This window comes from Saccopteryx bilineata, chromosome 1, assembly GCF_036850765.1.
Source record: "Saccopteryx bilineata isolate mSacBil1 chromosome 1, mSacBil1_pri_phased_curated, whole genome shotgun sequence".
Lineage (NCBI taxonomy): Eukaryota > Metazoa > Chordata > Mammalia > Chiroptera > Emballonuridae > Saccopteryx > Saccopteryx bilineata.
Genome location: NC_089490.1, coordinates 19,681,657 through 19,703,928, shown reverse-complemented (window position 1 = coordinate 19,703,928; position 22,272 = coordinate 19,681,657). Strand labels below are relative to the sequence as shown.

General features: G+C 52.3%; 1 long non-coding RNA gene across 1 annotated transcript; it reads left to right on the top strand.

The window, feature by feature from the left end:
• Positions 1-8,963: 8,963 nt before the first annotated feature.
• Positions 8,964-10,178, top strand: LOC136319812 (uncharacterized). The gene is made up of 3 exons (XR_010728224.1): positions 8,964-9,038; positions 9,287-9,476; positions 9,922-10,178. It is a non-coding gene; the product is annotated as an uncharacterized lncRNA (long non-coding RNA).
• The last annotated feature ends 12,094 nt before the right edge of the window (positions 10,179-22,272 follow it).

The following is a 22,272-nucleotide window of genomic DNA, read 5'->3' as shown; positions in this document are numbered from 1 at the left end:
GGTCCCCGGCCAGCAGTGCTGGAAGCCTGGCGCCTGCAGTCCGCAAAGCATGAAGGGCCCTGTTCCCCTCGAATGGAGCAAAGCGTTTCGGGGCCCACTTATTTAAGCAGAGAGGCTTCCTTTCAGTCCATGCCAGCCGTGGGCTCCCTTCTGTGGGAAGCTGTCGGGCAAGCCTGCCCCAGCCTGCTCACCCCACCGTCGGCCCGCCCCCAGCTGCCTGACCTGCTTTCATCTCTGCAGCTCAAAGGCAGGGCTGGCGTCCCGTCATTAGTCAGCCGCCAGTCCGGGATGGGTGGCCACTGGCACCAGGCTGAGAACCTGGGCCTCCTCCCTTCTGCCTCCGAAGCCCCGGGGAGGCCAGCTGCCGCAGACCTGCTGTTGGGCCTCCGGGGATGTTTACAGCCAGGAAGGTGAGTGAAGGAAGGTGTGGTCTGAGAGAGGGGCGGGGACCCAGGCAATGCATCCTGAATACTCTGTCTTCTCTGCACGGATCACCCCGTGCTGCCTGCCCAGGTCTCTGAGCCACTCCTCCCTCCCCTCCCGGAGAATTGTCTCTGAGCTTCTACGGAGCACATGCTCTGATCCTCTGTCCTCCGGGCTGGCTCCGTTCCTTCACGCAGGTGTCCCGACACCTGCCCTCGGTCGCCAGTCTTCCTTCTCCGTAGTTTCTTCCTCGGAAGACTGAGTCTACCCCCTCGCACCTGTCCCTGAATTGCACATTTTGAACGTGGGCGTACCCCCTGGACATTTCCGTGTGGATGCCTGGCCAGCCACACACAGTCAGCCTCTCCAAAAGCATTGCTCTTCCCCTAGCTCCTTCTCACACAACTGTGGGGCCCCACTGTCCCCAGAGACTCCTTCCCGCATCACTACTTCTGCCCCCTCTGCTTCCTCAAGCCCCATCTTGGATCAGAGAAAGCCCCCCACCCCCAGCCCCCCTGGGTCAGAGACTCCCTCCTCCGCACCTCTGCACCCACCTCCCCTGGCAGGCTCCTCCCCCTCTCCCTCCTCACCTCTGCACCCACCGCCCCTGGCAGGCTCCTCCCCCTCTCCCTCCTCCGCACCTCTGCACCCACCTCCCCTGGCAGGCTCCTCCCCCTCTCCCTCCTCGGCACCTCTGCACCCACCGCCCCTTGGCAGGCTCCTCCCCCTCCCTCGGGCTCAGCTCACACTTTTCACCCCCTGGGCCTCAGTGCTCCTGTCAAAGGCTCCCATAGTACCCTGGTCCCCCTCCCATTGGGTTACTTCCTCCTCCTCCCCCAGTTTGTAAGCTCACAACACGGGGACTACCTGTCTCATTCATCTCAGTATCTTCTGCATGTAGGTCTGCTCCTAGCACCAGAGAGTACTGAATATATGTTTGTTGAATGAATACATGTTGGTATTTAATCAAACCTGTTGAGCACTATTTAAGTTCCTTGAGAATAAAGGTCATGTCTCCCATGGTCAAGGGACCATACACCCTCTTTTTTTTTTTTGTATTTTTCTGAAGCTGGAAATGGGGAGGCAGTCAGACAGACTCCCGCATGCGCCCGACCGGGATCCACCCGGCATGCCCACCAGGGGGTGATGCTCTGCTCATCTGGGGTGTTGCTCTGTTGCAACCAGAGCCATTCTAGCGCCTGAGGCAGAGGCCATAGAGCCATCCCCAGCACCCAAGCCAACTTTGCTCCAATGGAGCCTTGGCTGCGGGAGGGGAAGAGAGAGACAGAGAGGAAGGAGAGGGGGAGGGGTGGAGAAGCAGATGGGCGCTTCTCCTGTGTGCCCTGGCCGGGAATCGAACCTGGGACTCCTGCACGCCAGGCCGACGCTCTACCACTGAGCCAACCGGCCAGGGCTACACACCCTCTTTTTGTTTTAATGTTTATTATATTGATTTTAGAGAGAGAGGGAGAGAGAGACAGGAACATCAATCTGCTTCTGTACGTGCCCTGACTGGGGATCGAACCAGCAACCTCTGCACCTCAGGACGATGCTCTCACCAACCAAGCTATCCAGCCAGGCAACCACACATCTTATTTCTAGATGTGTGTGACCTGACCTAATGCTGAGATTCTCAGATGACACAAAACTGTGGTTTTGGATGGGACTCACGTGTTTTTTCATAAAGGTGTCAAGATACCCTGGAGAGGCTCCTGCCTGGTGGGCTGAGACACCATGCCCTCTGGCCGGAGACAGGAGGAGCCGGGAGGTGATGGGAGCTGGTGAGGTCATTCAAGTCCTTTCAAAGAGCTCAGGGCATGGGGTCTCAGGCTGCCCTCATATCAAGGCAGGGCCTTTGTGTTCTGCGAGTGAACCAGCCACCAGCTCCAGCCATCCAAAATATTTTTGCTGTGTGCACTGCCCTTTGACCTCCTTCAGCTTCAGGGACATCATCTGGTGCTCCCTCCTGCCTCACTGGTGCTACAGGGGCCGAGGGGGGAGTTGCTGCCGAACATGGACCAGAAAATGAGAAGGACCAGCCCCTCTGGGGCCAGGGTGGCAGAAGCCAGTCAGGATGACCGCTCGCTGCCCCTCCTGACTTGGAGAGCCCTCCCTCAAGAGGAAGGCCTTCCAGTTCTAGTTCTTATTTTCTTTTTTATTTATTTATTCTTTGATTGATCTTAGAGAGGAAAAGAGGGCGAGAGACAGAAACATCGATCTGTTTCTGTATGTGCCCTGGATGAGAATCAAACCCACATCCTTGGTGTATCAGGACAATGCTCTAACCAACCAAACTATCCGACCAGGGCTCGTTCTTATTTTCATTAAACAGCTAGCCCCGTGCACCGGCGGGACCTCGGCACAGAGAGGGGCCCAGCCAACCCGCTGTTTGCAATTTCCTCCCCCTCAGCGCAGGCAGGGTCATTACCCCGGTGCCACTCTTGGAGCTGGGGCACCGCGGGCACCCTCTCTGTGGGGCCTTCCACAGGCTGGGCCGTCCACCTCACCTGTCCCCACTACAGAGGTGTGTCTTCTGCCCCTTCTTTTCACTGTGACCCAGTTTGTTTTCTGAGCCACTGGAAGAGGGCTGGGTAGGCTCACGGTTTTCCTCTCTCCCTGACCTACCCTGACTGTGAGCCCCCTGCCTTTGGGATCAGAGTTGTCCAGCGTTTGTTCCAAGTACCTAAGCAGAGCACAAAACTCTATCAATTCATTTTTCTTTTTTTTCAGAGACAGACAGGAAGGGAGAGAGATGAGAAGCATCAACTCGTAGATGCAGCCCTTTCGTTGTTCATTGATCGCTTCTCCTATATGCTTTGACTGGGGGACTCCAGCTAAGCCAGTGGCCCTTTGCTCAAACCAGCGACCATGCGGTCACGTCTATGATCCCATTCTCAAGCTGGTGACCACGTGCTCAAGCTGGTAAGCCTGTACTCAGGCCGGATGAACCCTCACTCAAGCTGGCAACCTTAGCACCCCAGGTTGATGCTCTAACCACTGGACCACTGCCTGGTCAGGCCTCCATCAATTCATTTCAACACTAGGGGGTGCTACTCAATACAAGCTAAGGAGCCAGGCAAGAAGCTCGAGTCAAGCGCAGGACACACACACACACACATACACAACTGGAATATAAAGCAGAGTACAACGTTCTCCCCCCACCCCAAGACAGCCAGGAGGCCAAATACAACAAGTGACTACAGGGGACCCCAGTGGGAGGACGTGATGAGGGGGACAGAGAAAAGAAGGCCACCATTTGCTTGTTTGCTTTCTTTACAGAGTATCTGACACTCAAACGCTCAGTAAAAGGTACCAGTTGTTGCTGAGACACACACTGCTGTTGTCTTTTGGTGACCTTGCTTGGCCATTTAAAGCTGCCCTTGGCCCTGGCCGGGTTGCTCAGTTGGTTAGAGTGTCTTCCTGATACAGCAAGGTTGCAGGTTTGATCCCTGGTTAGGGCATATACAAGAATCAACCAATGAGGGGAAAAATGAATCAACCGATGAATGCATAAATACACGGGGGTCCTCGGGTTATGACACAGTTCCGTCCCTATGACAGTGACGTAACCCGAATTTTGGTGTAAGTCGAAACACACCCTAGCCTAAGTCACTAACCTATCCTAACACAGTTGTCAAATCATAATCTAGAACATAAAAACAGCTAAGCCACAGAAAAAGGAAAAGGAAAAAATGACAGAAACAGAAAAAAATGACAAAAAATGAATAAGCCGAAACACTTACGTCTCAATTTTTTTAAGTCGTTATGGGAGTGAGCGTCATAAACTTGAAACGTCGTATGTCGAGAGGGTCGTAACCCAAGGACCCCCACAAGTAGAACAAATTGATGTTTCTCTTTCTCTCTCCCCTTACCTCTCTCTCTAAAACCAATACACAAATTTAAAAAATAGTTTCCCTTGACATTTTTTTAACCTGATGTCTCCAGGGAGAGTGGAGGGGAGTGAGGAGAGGATATCTGCGCAAGCTGCCCTTGTGTCCAGCACTGCTGTCCTTGTGTCCCTCCCTGTGTCCCTGGGTGAGCCTTGTGTGTGCATGCGGGGCACGACTCTACCAGCAGGTGGCGCTATGCTCGCAGGTGCCTGACCTCCAGCTCCGCAGGTGGAGTTCAGGCTCACATTCAGATTCAGGTTCAGATTCAGCAGAGGCCGACACTGCTCCTTCTATGACCCAGGCGCAGAGCTGAGTGCTGTCTGGTATGCCAGTAATTCTCAAAACTGAGTGCTGGAGGACATGTCAAAACACAGATTCCTGGGACTCGGTTCCAGAGCTCCCAATTCAGTGGGTTTGGTGGGGCCATCTTTAACAAGTACCCTAGGTGGGGCTGCCAGTCCTGATCGGCCAGGGACCACACTTTGAAAACTGCTGCTGTGCAGTATCCCATGGACTCCCACCCCTGCCCACCCCTTGCGGGTGGGCAGCACCACTCCCAGCTTAGCAATGAAGCAACGACAGTCCCCACAGGCCACGTGACCTTGCCTAGGCCACACGGCTGGAGCACGGGCACGGTAAGGAGCCCCACTGCTTGGGCCGCCCTGCCCTCTGCCTCAAGGACAGCCCGTCTGGGTGCGCAGTGCCTCTCGGATTCTGCCTGCCGACCCTTGTTCCAGCGACGCCAGTAAGAAGAGAAAGCAGTCTGGCCGGTGGTGGCGCAGCGGAAAGAGCATCGACCTGGGACTCTGAGGTCTTAGGTTCGAAACCCTGAGGTAGCCAGCTTGAGCCCAAAGGTCACTGGCTGCAAGTCCAAGGTCTCTGGCTTGAACAAAGGGTCACTGGCTCAGCGGTCCCCCTCCTCCATCAAGGGACATATGAAAAGCAATCAACAAACAACTCAAGTGCGGCACTTACAAGTTAATGCTTCTCATCTCTCTTTCTCTCTCCCCAGTTAAAAAAAAAAGGAGAAGAGAGAGCAGGCTTGGCATAAGCAGGGTACTGTGACAAGGACATGGGGCACTGTTAGGCTGGGAGCAATTCCTTGGGTGTCTACACTGTTTCAAAAGCACTTCACAGCCCTGGCCGGTTGGCTCAGTGGATTGAGCAGTGACCTGGTGGGCAGATGTCCTGGATTGGATCCCCGGTCAAGGCATACAGGAAAAGTGACCATCTACTTCTCTCCCCCTCCCTCTTCCTCTTCTCTCCCTCTTCCCCTCTTGTAGCCTGTGGCTTGGTTGGTCCAAGCGTTTGCCTCAGGCACTGAGAATAGCTTGATTGATTTGAGCATCGACCCCAGATGGGGGTTGCCGGGTGGATCCTGGTCAGGGCACATGCGCGAGTCTATCTCCCCTCCTCTCGCTTCTGTTTAAACTTAGCCTTTTAATACTGCAAGCACTCACACCACGGCCACTGTGCTGCTGCCATGACCCCTCCCTTTGCGGGACTAACGCTCGCTCCCCCAGAGGCCACCAGCCAGGAGGGTGCTGCAGCTGACTGCTCTCGGCTGAGCCCCCCCCCCAACTTCCCTCCAGAGAGCCACCCCACCCAAAGTCACACCTATCAGGTATAAGCTAAAGGTTGTTCCTTGCAGCTGCCAGTTTCAGTTAAGATTACGAAAATAACTGACCCTAACAAAAATCACAATAGCCTAGCCCCTGGCCAGTTTCAGTCAGGTTGTAGAAATAACTAACTAGACATGAATCATTATGGTTTCTGTAAGTTCTAACCGAAGGCGGGAAGGAGCCTTCCTTCCCCGAGGGCACAAAGGAACCACCGTGAGAATGCCCGCCACACCAACGGACAAGCCTAACTGGGTGCCAGCAGCCGGTGCCAACCATTCCCCTGTATAACCTCTCCCCTACCTTTGCTCGGGGAGGTTGTCGTCCTTACCACTCGACCTCCCGCTGCTCAAACAGGCCTCAAATAAATATTCCTCTTCATCAATGTTGATTCCTCACCATTTCTTTCCTGCGGTATCTAACAACACCCACTCCCTGGGCACAGCCCATGTGGTCAGACTGGTCCTTTCCCCACCCTCAGCGCAACTCCAAAGGGTCGTCGTGGCTCTAGGGCTGCCCAGGGGGTGGGTCAGCAGCTTACGCCTCTGCCCCCCCTTTCCTCGCCCCCCCCAGGTGTGCATCCTGAAGGCAGTCCCCTGCAAATGTCCTGCACACACATCTCAGTCTCCTAGGGAACCTGTCCTACAACAACTGGTCATCCCAGGTGTTCTAAGCATTTACACATGGTATTTCCTATGATCCTCCCAGCAGCCTGGGAGGTAGGTATATCCTCAGCTTAGGGATGAGAGGCGGAGGAACAGAAAGGCTAAGCCACTTGTCCAAAGTCACAGAGCTGGTAAGTGGCTGAGCCAGGATTCCCATGCAAGTGGTCAGACTCCTGAGATCTGAAATACATATTATACAACACCTTTCCAGAACAGTCAGGGAGATTAAACAAAGGAAATGGCTTACGATATATTCTGATTTGAAGAGGAAAAAAATCCCTGCTGCCCCCAATTCTTTCCATCAGCCTCTTGCTGGTGCCTGAACACGGAGCCTGCTGCTTAATTGAGTCCAGTGGTTCTTCTTCTATTGTTTTTCCCATTTTTTTTTTATTTTCTTTACATTTGGTTAATAAAATTATACAGGTTTCAGGTGTACATTTCTATACTATATCATCTGTATATTGTATTGTGTGTTCACCTCAGTGGTTCGTATCTGGGGACAATTTTGCTCCCCAGTGGACATTTGACAACATCCAGAGACTTCCGGTTATCAGATCTGGGTGGATCATGAGGGTATCTTGGAGACGGAGGTCAGAGATGTTACTAAATGTCCCACAGTACACAAGGCAGCTACACACACAATATCAGCCTACAATGCCAGGGTGAGATACCTTGAGATCTAGGTCTCAAATGGAGCAGGTGACTACATGGGACACCGTGGGCCTAGCACTGTCCCAATCCGGCGCCTACTTGGGAGGAGGCTTTGGTGAAGGCGGTCAGACATACTTGAGCATGGGGGTGGAGAGAGGGTTTAGAAGGCAAACCTCCTATCTCACAATTCTTGAAGAACAAGTATTATCCCAATTTCACGGGTGAGGAAACTGGAGCACCAAGAAGTTATATGAGTTGTGAGAGTCCTGGAGATTCACTCTCTCCCTCTTTCATAAACTCACCAGAGGCAGCTTGGCAGGCCCACGCTGCTTCAGGGAACGATCACAAGGCTGTAAGACTCCACATGACCCACTTGCCCCTCATCTCTGACTTTACTCCTGCCACTCTGTCCCTTACCACTCCATGCTGGTCACATTTTACTACTTAACATGCCATGCTCACTCCTGCCCCAGGGCCTTTGCACTTGCTGTACCTGCATCTCTGAGAGCTCTTTTCCAGCTATCTGGTCTCAATCCAAATGTTACCCTCGTGGAGAGGCTGGGCCTTCCTAACTACTCCATAAAAGGGCAATACCTTCACTCCTCCAAATCTCATTACCTTGTTTATTTTTTTTCCTTAGCACTTATCATCATCTGATATACAAAATACATATTTATTTGTTCATCCCTGGCCCTCTTTCTCCTTATTCCCAAACTGATTTATTTAATGTCCACTTCCCACTGGTCTTGCTTTTTCATTATATATGTTTTTATTATAATGTATTGTTTTTGTTATAAGCTGCCTCCAAGACTTTGCAGAATTATATATATATATATAATATATATATATATAGGAACTAGCTGGTGATCACATGGTCAATGACAGAACCATTCATTAAACTAGTCCTTGTAATATTTTCCTACCAAGATTTCCAAACAGCAGAGCGGAACAAACACACCCGCTGTCCCACCTCCTCAGGCTTTAGGACAGAAGCCTGAGTCTGCCTCTAAAAAAGCTAGATTTCTGTGTGAGCTCATCTGGCCTGAGCACAGGCTCACCCAGCTTGAGTGCGGGGTCGCTGGCTTGAGTGTGGAATCATAGACATGACCCCATGGTCACTGGCTTGAGCCCATAGGTGGCTGGCTTGAAGCCCAAGGTTGTTGGCTTAAGCAAGGGGTCACTCACTCTGCTGGAGCCCCCCAGTCAGGCACATATGAGAAATCAATCAATGAACAACTACGAAGCCACAGCGAAGAACTGGCTTCATCTCTCTCCCTTCCTGTCTGCTGTTTCTATCTGTCCCTCTCTCTGTCCCTCTCTCTGTCTCTCTCTGTCTCTGTCTCTGTCTCACACACACACACACACACACACACACACCGCTAGATTTCCTCGGAGCTATAGATGTGTCTCACTTTATTCCTTAATATAGTTACACTTATTCAATTATAAAACTGTCTCCTCCAAGATTTCAGTAAAAATAACTCCACCAACAAGGGCCCTGCTCTGGGGCCCAGGGCTCCCTCGCTGCCTCACGCTGTCCCTGTGCCCGGAAGTCTCCCTGGGACAGTGCCCTAGCTCCACGCCCACAGTTGGCTCTAGTTTCCTGAAGGGATGGGGTTTGTTAGCTCTCAGTCCCCACCGGGCTGGGTGGAGCAGTGGGCGGTATTTCCGAATGTGGTTGGGTGAAGGAAGCCAGGGTGTGGAGGAAACAGGACGGCAGTGAGAGCAGGTCCGAGGGCCGGGATGGCTGGACAGAGGCTCCTCCAACTGGACGTGGGCTCCCGAGGCTGGTCAGAGCTGTGGGCGGCTGAGGGAGGGAGGCCTAGGGGGTAGTGGCGGCCCCCACGGTACCCAGAGCTGAGGCCTGTCTTCTGAGAGGCAGACACCATTGTGGGGAAGGGACCCTGGGCTTCTCGGGGCGAGGAAGGGGCCCAGGTAGACTTTCAGAACTACAAAGCTACATGCTGGTCATTGTCGCATCTGAAACAAAGGCCAAGAACACAGGCCCCTCCTCCATCCTTTCTCCCCTCCCCCGCAGGCTTCTGGGCAGCCGGGAAGGGCGGGCTCTGATGCTCTACTGCTCCCTGTTCCTGCATGTCAGTCCACGGTCAGAATGTGAGCCTGGTCCATCACTCTGCCGCTCATCCGGTGACCACAGCTCTGAGGGAGGAACGCAGCTTACCTGGGAACAATGTCCACACCTTTCATCCCTAATGTCACATCTCTCAGTAAGTATTAGCTCCCTTTCTAGATGAGGGAGGTGAGACTCTGAGCACTCTGTCACTCGCAGCCAGTCAAGTGCAGGGCAGGGGAACCAGCAGACCTGCCAGGCTCTAAATGCCAGCACCAGGCACTCAGCATCTGAGAGGTGGGGGAGGGGGTAAGAATCTCATGGGAGCCTGACAGGTGGTGGCTCAGTGGATAGAGCATCGACCTGGGACGCTGAGGTCCCAGGTTCAAAAGCCCGAGGTCGCCGGCTTGAATGTGGGATTGTGGACATGACCCCATTGTCACTGGCTTGAGCCCAGGGATCACTGACTTGAGCAAGGGGTCACTGGCTCAGCTGGAGCCCCCGCATGTATGAGAAGCAATCAATGAACAACTAAAGTGACGCAACTGCGGGTTGACGCTCATCTCTCTCCCTTCCTGTCTGTCTCTCTCGCACGTTAAAAGAAAAGAAAAGAAGAGAAAAGAAAAGAAAAGAAATCTCACAGGAGTGAAAAGCAAACCTGGGAAAATGAACTTAAAAGCAAAGATGCAGAACACGGCTCTGTGTGTGCCATTGCCTGCAGAACAACAATGACAGAGCACGCACCTGTGTGCTTCTTCTGCATTGACTCACACGGTAGCTTTGAAGGGACACATGGAAGCCCAGCAGCAGTGGCAGCTTCTGGGGTGGGCATTGGGGTGGCCGAAGTCACAGCATGAGGAGGAAGACTTGGGTTTTATTGCTTATCCTTTTGCACTTTTTGAGTTTTGTATTGTGTCCATTTATGATGTGTTAATAGAAATAAAATATTTAAAATAGTACCTGGTACATAGAAAGTGCTATATAAATATAAACTATAGTTATTATTACTTTTTAAATCATATAAAATGACTTGAGTGGGAGTGGAGCTGACCCATTCCGGTGGATGGGGCGGTGACAGCTGCACAGCCAGGCCCTGCCAGGGGACAGGGCTCCTGGGTGCATCCGAGAGCTCGGGAAGGGTGCAGGTCTCCCTCGTATAACTGGGGCGGTGCTTCCTGACAAGATCCCAGAGGATGACTTCAGGCGAGGCTATGAGATCTGATGCTTTTCCGTTCTGCCGTGAGGGCCTCTGACAGGAAGGACAAAGCATTTCAGAGGGTACAGCAGGGTCCGTGTCCTCTGGGATGGCTGAATGGCCTTTCAAAAGCTGCAGCTGGCCTTGTCACGTGGGCCATGAAGACAGGGCCCAGGTCCAGGTTCTGCTGTTCCTGACAAGTGTGGGGGACAGTGCCCCTCCCCAGTAGGGATTGGAAGGTGTACAAGACCTGGGAGTGCTTACAAGTGTGTGCCTTTTCTTACTTTTGTTGTTTTACTGGAGACTGGCCACTTGGGGGCGCACTTGGGAGCTTAGGGCACTGGCTAATCGTCCAGAATGTCTCTGGCCTAAAGAACATGGAGAAGGGGAAAGAAAAACTGCTTTGCTAATTCTATTTGAATTTTCAAGGGAGGATGGCCAAGGAGGGGGCAGCTTCCGGCATTGGAGAGGGGATTACACAAATGGAGAGGGGGCAGCTTTTTGTGGCATAGCCCTCCCCGCCTCGAGAATGCAGTTTCAGAAGGAACGGTCACTTCACACCCGTGTGCATGCACCAGGTGATTCCTGATTTGAAAGGCTGGGCAGGTGCCCCCAGCACATCAGGGAAAGTGGAGAAAGCCACGTTCCAGATGTGGTACCGGGAATGCCGAACTGCAAATCACACCATGGAAAAGCTCACCTCAGTCGTCATAACAGAAACTCAAGCTCATCTAAAATGCCATTTTTTCACTTATCAGTCTGGCAAAAGATGGAAAATTGGATCACACGTCATGTTGACCAGCGTGTAGGCTCTTTTCCCTGGAGGAAAGCTGAAGAGGTACAGCCCCTACAGGAGGCAATTGGCAATAGCTGCCGACTGTAAAATACCATATACCATATCTTGTGAGCTAGGAACTACACTTTCAGAAAGCTGGCCTGCCGACGCACCAGCAAAATGGCATCATGTCATTGTAGCATCGGTTGTTGGATATATTCTCAATTTCTCTAAATAGAGAAATGGCCTGACCAGGCGGTGGCGCAGTGGATAGAGCGTCGGACTGGGATGCAGAGGACCCAGGTTCGAGACCCCGAGGTCGCCAGCTTGAGCGCGAGCTCATCTGGCTTGAGCAAAGCTCACAAGCTTGGACCCAAGGTCGCTGGCTCAAGCGAGGGGTTACTCGGTCAGTTGTAGCCCCACGGTCAAGGCACATGTGAGAAAGCAAGCAATGAACAACTAAGGTGTCACAACGTGCAACGAAAAACTAATGATTGATGCTTCTCATCTCTCTGTTCCTGTCTGTCTGTCCCTGTCTATCCTTCCCTCTGACTCTCTGTCTCTGTAAAAAAAATAAAAATAAATAAAAAATAAAAATGAAAAATTGAAATAGAGAAATGATAATAAATTAGAATAAGACTTACAAAGGAACACTCTGCAGCCATAAAAACAAACGAGGAAGCTCTTTATGAATCACTATGGAATGAACATGCAGAAAAGTGTATGCAGTATGCTACTGTTTGTGTTTAAAAGAAAAAGAAATAAAGAAGGAAAGAGAAAGAAGGAAAATACACGTTGATTGTCTTTGCTTGATGTGCACAGAGATCTCTGGAAGACACCTCAGAAACTGGTATCACAGGTTGCATGTTGGAAGGGGAGCCTGGTGTCTTAAAACAACAGCCTTGGCGACCAGTGAAGGCTCTGTCCTCCCACCTATCCAGGAAATGACCAGGCCTGCGCCCCCTGGCGGCGAGGGTCGGAAGTGCACAGGAGAGGGCGGGTTGGGAGCCCAGACATTCATCCATTTAGTAGTAGTTTGGGGACCTCACACGAATTACTAATCTCTCAGTCTCTGTTTCCTCTCTGTCAAGCAGTAAAAATACTAGTGCTATTAATAAATGATGTGACACGCGTGTAAATGGGGATAAATGTACCACCTCATTAACTTACTGTGAGGATTAACAGACAAGCTATGTGAATAGTGCTTAGCGCAAGGCCCGGCATGTAGCAAGTGCTCAGCGGATGAATTTGTTCCCGAATAGCTCTTGATTTCTCATTTGCACCTTGGCCATTACAGGATCGAAACATGAACTCCTCCGCAGGCCGATGCGACCCCTGGGGTCCATCTCCCGTCTGTGCTCCCACACTCAGCCTGGGCTCCCTCACGTGCTGTGATCTCTGGTCTCTCTGCCTGGAATGTCCTCCGTTTCTGTGCCTGACCTGGCCAACCTCGAGGGCCAGCTGAAATGTCACCAGACGCCCCCGCCACGCTCCTCCTGTCGTCACAGCAGCTGGAAGGAGTCTGTGCTCCTTGCTCTGTGATGATGCGATGACAGGGCACCCAGGGTGCACCTCTGCGGGGCGTCTCTGGTCGTGTTCCCGACTCTGGCTCATAGGCACACTTGTTTGTTACAATAAAACGAGTAGGAAGAGACACTCACTGCCACTCACAGAACCACAGCAAGATCCCATTTTCCACCCATCAGATTGGCAAAGGTGAACGGGTTTTGAGACGGTGAGGCAGCAAAAATGGAGGGAAATCTGCACAGAGGTTAGAGTGTAAACTGGCCCCTCCTGTGAGGAGAACTGGGCAACATCTGTCCGCACTTCTAGGCACATATAGCGAAATGACTTAAGCACAAAACTACTCATCCCATCAGCTGGGAACTGGCTACGTAAGCGATGGGGCACCAGACAATGGAACACTCTGCAGCCACGAAACAGAGCCAAGAAGCCTTTGTTATTGACACAGAACTATCGTCAAAAGTTACACTGAAAAGTGGAGAGAAAAATGCACAGTTTATACAGTACTGGCCATGGTGTAAAAAGGGGAGGCAGTCTATACCAGTGTGGGGCAGCTGTGTTAGGCTGGCTTGTTGGTGTACCAGCTGCGAGCACTTAGCCTGATTGGTGCGTGAGCACGTGTGCATGGCCTATGTAAGTCTCTGGGGTGCTTGCGCTGGAGAGAGATGGGAGGATTGCAGATGCACGAGACGCAGTTTTCCCTGCCTGTGTGCTTGTCCGCCGGTGTGAGACTCTATTAAACGGTATGGCCCAACCCCTTCCTGCTCTGCAGTTTTTCTACCGTCTGCCCGAATCCAGTGTGAACCTGCCTGGCCTCAGCCACTGGCATTACAACAAGGATTTGCATTTGATGCATAGATTATTTCAAGAAGAATATTTTTTAAAAAAACAAACAAAATACTGCTACTAACATACTGGTAGGCTCTGGAGGAGGGGGCGGGGATAGCTGGGAGTCTGGGAAACAGGAGGAGAGAGAGGCTTGGTTACCACCTCGCTTTTTCTCTTAAATTTTATACTGTGTGCACATATGATCTATTCAGAATCAAATAACTTTAGTAAAGAAGAAAAATCTCATAGTGAAATGGGAGACGAGGGTAAGCCACTGGCTCCAAGAGGAGGAAAAAGACCTTGAACTTGTTTCCAGGAATGAGTGTCCACGGGAAATGCCTGCCCTCAGGCCCGCTGCCCTCACTGATACCTGGGTACTGTCACTTGATGTTCAGAGAACTAAAAACATTTTCAGTATGAGCCTGGGTGGAACGGAAGAATGGGAAGCCCACTATCAGTGGTGGAAGGAAATTCACCAGTGAATCCATAGCCTAGTCCAAATGAAATAGAGTTAGAATCTGGAGTCCCAGGATTTTTTCATGATGGCAACCAACAGATAAGCCTTGGGTCATTCCTCTCGTAGCCACAGAACAAAGCACGTCTCATTGCCCCTGAGGACGCCGGCTCATCTGTTTAAAAGCCTCTCAGATCATCAGGAGCTCACCTGGGAGAAGCAGCTACAGCAGGGTCCCTGCCAACCCTGGACCCAGGGCCTCGGTGGGGAGGCCCACCAGTTCAGATGACCCCTGTCCGGGGCAGTCCTGGTGTGAAGCCGCCAGACACGCTCCAAACCCAAACCTGATCTAGCCAGGGTACAGTCTGAGGGCCAGTGCCATGGAGGGGAGGGACCTCGGCCAACTTTCCAAGGGAGAAGGCTGGTTTCGGTGGACACCAAACTAGCCTCAAAAGAGATGTTACATGGGCCTGACCTGTGGTGGTGCAGTGGATAAAGCATCGATCTGGAATGCTGAGGTTGCCAGTTCAAAACCCTGGGATTACCTGGTCAAGGCACATATGGGAGTTGATGCTTCCTGCTCCTCCCCTCCTCTCTCTCTCTCTCTCTCTCTCTCTCTCTCTCTCTTTCTCTCTCTCTCTCTCCTCCTTCTCTCCTCTCGAAAATGAATAAATAAAGTCTTAAAATTATTAAAAAAAAAAAAAAGATGTTACAGGAGGGGCACAGGAGCAGCAGGAGCCATGCTGGGGCAGGGGGGGTTTGGGGAGGGCCGGCACCTGGCACTCGAGTCCTCTCAGGCTGGGTCTCTCTGCCCCTGCCTTCTCTCTGGCCATCGTAGACTTCCCCTGTCCTTTACTCATCTCTTCCAAAAGCTTCTCTTGCTAACCCCACCCTGTTTGGATCTCAGCACAGCTTTCCACCCTTAAATCCTCAAGTCGAGCCCTCTGTTGACAGTTGTTCCTCTGCCTTGGTAAGTGTTCAACAGGTTCCTGTGTCTGTCGCCTTGACTTACAAGGCCACGCCCCAGGGAGGGGTTTACCATGGCTTGTGTTTCCTCCCTTTCCTCTTGGTACAGAGGCTCAGTCTGCAAGGAGCAGTCACTCCTTCTTGGCTCTGGTGGGGCCAGGACTAACTTCCCCCTGGTTCCGGAGTGGCTGGCTGTCCTCCCAGTTGAATCGTGTTTGCTAAATGTCAAACCCTGTGAAATTACCTGGAGAGCAATAGTGTCTCTCATGACCCCTCCAGCCAGAATACCACCCAGCAGCCAGAACGATCCTTTGACAAGCTAAGTCAATCCCTTGCTACTCATTTTGCTCTGATGGTCCTACTCAGGCCCAGGAGGCTTTGCACAATGTGGGCCCCGCTCCTCCCTGGCCCCCCTCCCACCTTTCTTTTTTTTTTATTATAATTTTATTTTTTTAATAAGGTGACATCAATAAATCAGGATACATATATTCAAAGATAACATGTCCAGGTTATCTTGTCGTTCAATTATGTTGCATGCCCATCACCCAAAGTCAGATTGTCCTCTGTCACCTTCTATCTAATTTTCTTTGTGCTCCTCCCCCTCCCCCTTTCCTTTTCCCTCTCCCTTTCCCCCATCCCCCCGTAACCACCACACTCTTATCAATGTCTCTTAGTCTCACTTTTATGTCCACCTATGTATGGAATAATGCAGTTCCTGTTTTTTTCTGATTTACTTATTCCACTTCGTGTAATGTTATCAAGATCCCACCATTTTGCTGTAAATGATCCAATGTCATCATTTCTTATGGCTGAGTAGTATTCCATAGTGTATATGTGCCACATCTTCTTTATCCAGTCATCTATAGATGGGCTTTTTGGTTGTTTCCATGTCCTGGCCACTGTGAACAATGCTGCAATGAACATGGGGCTGCATGTGTCTTTACGTATCAATGTTTCTGAGTTTTGGGGGTATATACCCAGTAGAGGGATTGCTGGGTCATAAGGTAGTTCTGTTTTCAGTTTTTTGAGGAACCACCATACTTTCCTCCATAATGGTTGTACTACTTTACATTCCCACCAACAGTGTATGAGGGTTCCTTTTTCTCCACAGCCTCTCCAACATTTGCTATTACCTGTCTTATTAATAATAGCTAATCTAACAGGTGTGAGGTGATATCTCATTGCAGTTTTGATTTGCATTTCTCTAATAGCTAAAGAAGATGAGCATCTTTTCATATATCTGCTGGCCATTTGTATTTCTTCCTGGCCCCCCTCCCACCTTTCTTCATGCACTCGGCCCCTCTCACTGTCACAGGGCACACACATTCCTGCCTCAGAGCTGGTGCCCATGCTGTTCCCTCTCTAGAATGCTTTTCCATGCGCTGGTCAGTGCATGCAGGGCCCTGCGCAGAGACAGCTTCCCCTCCCTATCCTTTCTAAAATAGCAACCCCTTTGGCACCTAGCTCCTTCTTGCATCTGCCCCTCCAGATCTACACACACTCTGCCTCCTCCAGCCTGCATGCTGGCCCCGGAAGCCAGCCAGGTACCGTGGGTCTGTGCTCTCTGGCTTCTGACCTGTGCCCCCTGGCTTCCAGCAGAGAACAGGCAAGATCCCGGAGGATGGGAGGGAGGAGAGGTCAGGATGTTCATTCCTGGGCTGGCTCCCTCTTTGCAGGGTGGCTGTGTGCTATCTGGCCCCTTGAGGACTCCAAGGCCGAGTCCTCAGCTCCTGGCGACAGGCCTCTCTCCATGTTCTGGTGACTGCTCCGTCCCCTCCCTGTCACTCACCCAGGTACTACACCATCCCTTGGCTTCCCCCAGACCTGGCCCACTTCTTTGGAGGTCATCCCTTTATTAGACCGTCTTCAATTCCCCAAAGTACAGGGTCACTTTTCTTTAGGGATCCGCATTCACCACCTGCCATCCCACAGCTGTTGTTGGTGAGCTGTCTGTCTCCCAACTGGTCCTTAAGTTCAGAGAAGTTAGTGTCTTTATTATGCGCTGCGCTGCATCCCAACATCTGGCTCAGCGCCTGCACAAAGCCGCCCAGTAAGTGTTTGTTGAATGAGTGAAGGAGGAAGGAAGACGCCTGTAACCTGGAGAGGACACGGAGGCTGGGAGGGGGCGGGGTTTCAGGTGAAGAGCACAGAGGACGGTGCAGTGCAATGTGGGTGGGGACGCCCCCCAAGGCGCGAAGAACGCTTGTTTACATCCTTAGCACTTCCCCACAGTCTGTGATGCTTTAGGTTTTGTTTTCTTTGTGAGTCTAATCGCTAATGGACCTCTGGCGGCAGGGCCATGTCCCGGCTTGTTCACGGTGGGATCCTTAGAGCCTGGTGCGCACAGAAGGCACAGGAAGATCCGTGTCGGTCAAACAAAGGGAAGAAATATGAGTTATCCAGAGGAAACAGTGAGTTGGCAGGGGCCCTTGAAAGCCAGGTTTGGACTTGGAGTGCAGAGCAACAGGGAAGAACTGTATGCTAGTCCCGCTGCAGAAAGGGAAACGACAGCGCGTAGGGAGGTGGGCCTGGCAAGGGGCACAGGCTGCGGACAGGACACGCTGGGAGCCGGGTGTGGGCAACACTGCTGTCAGGTTTGCTCCGGGGTTTGCCCGCTACACGCCCTTTGCCTGATTGGTGCGTGAGCACGTGGCAGCGCCACGTGTGTAGGGCTTATATAGGGCTATGGGTTCTTGCGCTCAGAGGGATTGCGGATGCCTTGATTGCCTGCCTGTCACTGTGAGGGGCCATTTTGCTGTTTCTTTGCCACAGAAGCGGTTTTTCCCTGCCTGTGTGCTTGTCCACCGTTGTGAGACTTTATTAAACAGAATGGCCTAACGCTTTCTGGCTCTGCAGTTTCTCTGGTGGATTCATCTGCCCGAATCCAATGTGGGCCTGCCAGGCCTCGGCCACCAGCGTTATGCCTGCCTTAGTGGGCAGGATTCGGGGCAGATGGGTACGGGGCCGCCGACACCCTTCAGGGGTGGCACGGAGTGGCTGTTCCCAGTGGCTCTCTAGTGGGGACCGTGGGCTGGCTGTTTTTTACAATCCTGCGAGAAGAAACCAAGAGCTCTGTGCGAGAAGTTGAGCGAGGTCGAAAGCTCCAGGATGAGCTGCAAACTGAGCGCCGACAACGGCGTGGACTGGCCGGAGCGAGAGCCGGAGAGGGAGGCCGGCCGGTCCGAGAGTTGCCGTGTGGGGTGCAGGCTGAGCGCCAGTGGTGCCTGGCGCTGGAGGAGTCTCTGGAGAAGGGTTTGCAGGTTTGCAAGTTGCAGTTTGCCCTGGAAGCTGAACCTTGGCAGCGACGGCTGTTGGAGAAACAACTGTGGGTTCAAGAGCGCAAGAGGCAGCTTCAGGCTGAGAGCTGGCAGCCGCAGGAGCGGAAGTGGGCGTGGAAGACGGAGCTGCGTTCCCACCAGCGGAGTGGTTCTGAATAGGCAGGAGCAGGCATTTCCAACTCCTCCTCTTCTGAGGATGCTCAGGCTGCAACTGCCCTCCTTCCGTAGACTCAGGAGCCCAGCTGATGGTCGCCAAGAAGGTAAAGACCAGCAACCAAGAGTCCCTCGGGGGCAGCAGCTACAGGTAGTGGAGCTCCTGTGGTCCAGAGCTACACCCTGGCAGAGCTGATGGTGTTGGGGGTAAAATTCAGGCAGAAACCCACCGAGCCCCTGGCAGCCTGCTTGCTGCAGCTCTGGGCCGTACAGGTGGATGGCAACATGCTGGAACAGAGATGGACCGTAAGTAAGGCTGTGAGGGCTGGTGCCCCTCCCCCACTAATGAGAAACGGGCCTGTGAAAGTTACCCGAACACAGATGTGGGCAGATTTGATTGCAGCCAGGGCAAATAGAAATTAGATGGCAAGCCTAATAAAGTCTTATTGAAGCGTTGGCAGAAGCTTGAGTCAAAACAGAGGTTCCAGCTGCTGAAAAAGCGAGGAAAGCAGGTGGCCTCGGCATGTGCCAGGAAAACAGATGGTGTCCAGGTTACAGGATCCCTAAGAATCATAGTCCCGGTCCGAATAGGGGGAAGGGCAAGGGACCCATCTGACAGGGACAGGTGAAGGCCAGAGGCCCCATGTGAGACTGGCGATCCACTGGTCCCCTTCTAATGTGCATAAGAAGGTAATAGGTGATTTTTTTTTACATTAGCAGCAGCTAAGAGAACTGTTAAGGTGACAGACGCCTTTGAATGTGCTTGAACCTGCCAGGCCCTGTGAACTTGAGGGGTTTGGATGGGGCTTGTGGCAACAGGCAGGGCACTTATGGAGAGGTGCTGAGGTCCATCAATAAAGAGTTATATGGCTACTTGCCGGCAAGGGGCTTTTACCTTGGGGATGTGCACAGACAGCTGGGCTGTCTATCACGGACTGATCTTGGACTGCAACTATGAGAGACCCTGATGGGGGAGCCGTAGCACCTGTGGAGGCCCTGCTACATCCGGAAGCTGCTCTCACCCAGTAGCAGAGACACACCAAGGACATTCTTGTTTTCAATGGACATGGCCCTGGACTATACAGGTCCTCCCACCTACCATGGGATAGGGAGTTAGAGGTGGGCCTCCAGTTGACACCCTGGGCAAAGTGCTCAGGCAGACATTAGGAAGGGAACCTTTGCAATTATTGTGTAATTTTTGCTCTTGTAGTCTGTTTCCTGTCATGTAGATTGTGAGGCGAGCAACCCTAAAGGGGTGGAATGTGGGGAAAATGGCTCTTAGGCTTGTTCACAGGTTTACCGGCTGCACGCCCTTTGCCTGATTGGTGCGTGAGCACGTGGCGGCGCCACGTCAGTATGGCCTATATAAGGCTATGGGTGCTTGCGCATAGGGGGAATTGCGGGTGTACGGAGTGCCTGCTCGCCACTGTGAGGGGCCATTTTGCTGTTTGTTTGCCTGGAAGGCGGTTTTCCCTGACTGAGTGCTTGTCCGTCATTGTGAGACTTTATTAAACAGAACAGCCTAACCCTTTCTGGCTCCAAAAACCCAATGTGAACCTGCCTGGCATTGGCCACTGGCATTACACGGCGTCAGGCCAGCGAGGAAGGCAGAGGCGGCAGCATCTGGTGACTGACGGCTGCGATGCAGAGGATGGTACAGGCTGTAGAGCCTGCAGTCCTGGCCCAGGATGAGCACTCCAGGGCCACGGCTATTGGCCGCTGTTTCCAACTTCCAGCTGAAGTAGGAGAGGTGGGGAGTGGAAGTGCTCTGGGGAAAGGGTGAATCCAATCCACTTCTGACTATGGCACATTGCACGTATAACCAGAAGGCTCAGTGGACAGCAAGTGACAGCCAGACACATACTGAGGATTCCCGAGGCGAGAACAGCTGGCAGTGGAGGAACAGGGGAGCCACCTCCTTGGGCAAGCAGGGGAGGGTTTGGGACCATGCCCAGCTGGGGAGATGGCAGGGGTGAGCCAGCCAAGGAAAGGGAGGCTGAGAGGTAGCCTAACAAGGAAAGGAGGGCAATGCTATGGAAGCCAGAGGAACACTATAGAAGGCACAGCCAACAGTGTCCCGGGCAGAGGTGAGAGCCAGGTTGGACTGCAGAGGGCCCCGCCCACAGGAGGGGCACCTGGCTGTTGGCCTCTAGGACCTGCTAGGAGAGCCAAGGTTCAGTTAGAGAAAGGTTTGCTCCTGTCCTACCTGGCTTTCTGGGCACATGCCCTAAACCTCATACGTGACAAGGATTGCCAGCTGTCCTCTAAACCCACCCTTTCCTTCTTACCTTAGTGACAAGGCTTCCAAGGCTCTACGCAGACCTAGAGCTACCCTGCTAAGTCCCCCGTCGTCTTGCCTTGAGGCTTGGTGGGGCCACGCGGCTAAGAGGGAGCAGCTCCGGGGTCTCGGGTCTCTTGTACAGACACCTCCCTCCTCTCTCTTTCCCCTGGCTGGGATGTGGACCCAGAAGATGGACACAGTTAAGTGTTGCCCGAGGGGATGGAGGAACCATGAAACGGGGGAGGCCACCATCAGGGCGCTGAGGCTGCCTGGCCACTTACCCAGACTGTCACAGAAAGTATGTCTTTGTCTTTCACTATATTTTGAGGACTTTTTTGTTAGAAGAGCCTAACTCATATTGGAACCCACCATGTAATCCGGTAGGAACACCACCTCAGATCAGGTCAAAAGTTGTTCCAGCCCAACTCTGCCAGGGACCCCCAGGCGAGAGGCTGCTGGCCCCTCCCCTGACCCGGTCCTCACTCTGGGCACCCTACTTTCCCTAATAATCCGTTACAGATCCATTATTCATAAACTGGTCAAGTCTATTAAAATATTTTTGATTGATTTTAGAAACATCAATTTGTCCCACTTATTTATGCATCCATTGGTTGATCCTTGTATTTGCCCTGACCAGGGATTGAACCTTGGTGTGTCAGGACAACACCCTAACCAACTGAACTACCCAGCCAGGGCTCAGTCTTCATATACATTTTTGTCCCCTTATCCACTTCATCGAGGAATGGACGCCAGCAGTGATCAGCAGTGTCACCATCCTTCTCCATAAGTTGTTCCACTTCTATTGTCTCCTCCTCACACCTGCAAGCCAAGGAGGGCGTGGGTGTGCGGTGGGATCACCGACACGGGAGCGCTCAGTGCGTGCGAGAAACAGCAGCATGTGTGGTCACGGGTGAGCACGTGAAAGGTCAGCAGCGCGGACTCCGGGGCAGAACGCCGGGGTGGACGGCAGCGCGGCAGCTGTTCAGCAGCTCAGCCACCTGAGGTCAGTTACTGGCCTCCCGGGGCCTCCGTGTCCTCAACTACAAATGGGGACACTAAGAACATCTACTTTTGAGGTAACTGTGAGGACTAAATGAGTTGGTAAGTGTAAGACACTTAGAACCATGACTGGCAACAGCACTCAATTAGTATTAGTCTTGATATATAATTTTAAAAGCAACAGAAAAGAAAAACGGCTTGGCAACAGAATAATTGTGATGTATAAAGCACAGCTGCAGACCTTTTTATTAAATCCTCCTGATGAGGTTTCATAATTACTGCATTTTATAGAAATTGGCTTGGTGGCTTAGTGATTTGGCCCAAATCTCACAGCTGGTAAACTAAATATAAATGTCACTAGGCCCTGGCTGGTAGCTCAGTAGATAGAGCATCAGCCGGGCGTATGAACATCCGGGTTGATTCCTGGTCAGGGAACACAGGAGAAGTGACCATCTGGTTCTCAATTAACTCAAGTGTGGCCCCAGGCGCCGAGGATAGCT